This window comes from Salvelinus alpinus, chromosome 2 (genome assembly GCF_045679555.1).
Source record: "Salvelinus alpinus chromosome 2, SLU_Salpinus.1, whole genome shotgun sequence".
NCBI classification, from domain to species: domain Eukaryota; kingdom Metazoa; phylum Chordata; class Actinopteri; order Salmoniformes; family Salmonidae; genus Salvelinus; species Salvelinus alpinus.
This window is the reverse complement of record NC_092087.1, coordinates 81735692-81737703: the sequence shown is the minus strand read 5'-3', so window position 1 is coordinate 81737703 and position 2012 is coordinate 81735692. Positions and strand designations below refer to the sequence as shown.

General features: G+C 42.5%; 1 protein-coding gene across 1 annotated transcript in view; it reads right to left on the bottom strand.

The window, feature by feature from the left end:
- Positions 1–663, bottom strand: part of vasna (vasorin a) — a 44718-nt gene extending 44055 nt beyond the window's left edge. Inside the window, exon 1 of the mRNA XM_071389559.1 lies at positions 420–663. The gene's annotated coding sequence lies outside the window, so the exon portion shown is untranslated. The remainder of the gene's footprint in view (positions 1–419) is intronic.
- Between the last annotated feature and the right edge of the window lie 1349 nt (positions 664–2012).

Genomic DNA, 2012 nt, shown 5'->3' with positions numbered 1-2012 from the left:
ACCTTGGCTATGGGCTAGTCAGTGCTCATTGCTCGTGGTGAGATCGATAAGCACGGATAATGGGATAGACATATATGACATATAGTATCCTACATCATGTGCGTTAAGAGGAAAAACTCGGAAATGTTTTAATATAAAATGTGATCACAAAACTATTCTCGTTTCTAATAAAGACACGCAGTGACGGGCATTCAGCTCACAGACAGTAACCCAGAGAAATACCACTTATAACTTCCCCAAGCCACATCTCGACTGAACAGTAAACACCGTCCGAGATGCACTTTGGAGCACACAGAACAACCTGCAGAATGATTCCAAACTGTCACAGACTAGGCTACTGGCTACTAGCCTACTTGTTGCCTTGTTTCCATCATAAAGTCGCACCAGAAGTAGAAGAAAGTTGTTCGTGAGACACCTACCTGGCAAAATGAACTAAAGTCCCGAAATGTGCTCAAAACAGTGCTCTTTCTTATCCACTTTATCGACGTGTCTAGGAGGCTCAAATCCCTTTAATACAGTTGTATTGTCCACAAACTTCAGAAAGGTAACCTATTGAAATCCCTGTGGAGAACAGTTCTCTCTGTGTGTCAAAGTTGCAGTCCAGAAGTCTCCGAGAAGTATGCGCCCTATGTCAAGCGCGTCCCGAGTTTTAACAATTGGAGGACGAGAAGCTCTAGAACTTTAAAAATAAAAAAGTGGGAAGTGGGAGGTGCGTTCTGGTACGAGCGCGAACTGCACTCGGCGCGTCCATGTTCCAGAATCTGGAGCGCAGAGATGGTAACTATAGCCTACACCTGTAAAAATATGAAGTGGCCATACCATATATGTAACAACATGGTGAAAAGGCTATGCGTCCGAACACATGACGTTACTTTTTTATTGATTCTCAATTAAGGGGATATTATTGAACATAAGAATAAGCAGATTTTTTAAATACTCCACTGAGGCTAAATCAGATTATTGCATAGAACAAGGCACTCATACAATGTTGTTTGCCTATTTGAAGTTAAATTCACAATATAAAATATGCATAAGTTCTGCATAAGTTCAGTGGGTGTTTATGACCACGTTTTCCTAATCATTTTCACAGACTAGGTCACTGAGGCACATCACTTCACGCATAACACATGTGCTTAGGTTCCATTGTAGTCTCCTAGCTGGTATATCTATATACCTGGTCTTCAACATGGATAACTTCTGCCCATCACAGAAGCTGTCAATGAGCTGTCGGCTGAGGCACTAAATTAAACTGAGGTGGGGTGGTGGGGTATGGTCGGTTCACAAACAGAGGGGAGGGAGCAAGAGAGAGAGAGTGGAGAGAGGGGGGAGAGGAGAGAGGGGTGGAGAGAGAGAGGGGGAGTGTGTGTGTGTGGTGTGGTGTGAGTGCGCAGTGGCGTGCATTCATGAGAGAGAGTTGGTGAACTAAGAGGAACTGACATCATGACATAGTGATATGTCTTAGAGGCTAGAACATGTTCTTTATGACATCACACACACACACACACACACACACACACACACACACACACACACACACACACACACACACACACACACACACACACACACACACATCTGTTGGACATTATATGACATGGTGGTTCAGACAAACTGTTACATGTGTGAATAGAGTTCTCCAGTCCAGATCCAGAAGAAATGCTGTTGCATTCCATTGCCTCCAATACACAACAAACTCACTAAGGGGCGCACGGATGTTTTCGGATCCCTTTAAACGGGATCATTTTTGTAAAGAACCGCTGAATTGCAGAGCGCCAAATCCCCCAAAAATTACTAAAAATATTTATTTTCATGAAATCTCAAGTGAAATATACCAAAACACAGCTTAGCTTGTTGTTAATCCACCTATTGTGTCAGATTTTGAAAATATGCTTTACAGCGAAAGCAATCCAAGCGTTTGTGAGTTTATCGATCACTAGACAAAACATTACGAACAGCTAGCAGCAATGTCGATTGGTCACGAAAGTCAGAAAAGCAATAAAATTAATCGCTTA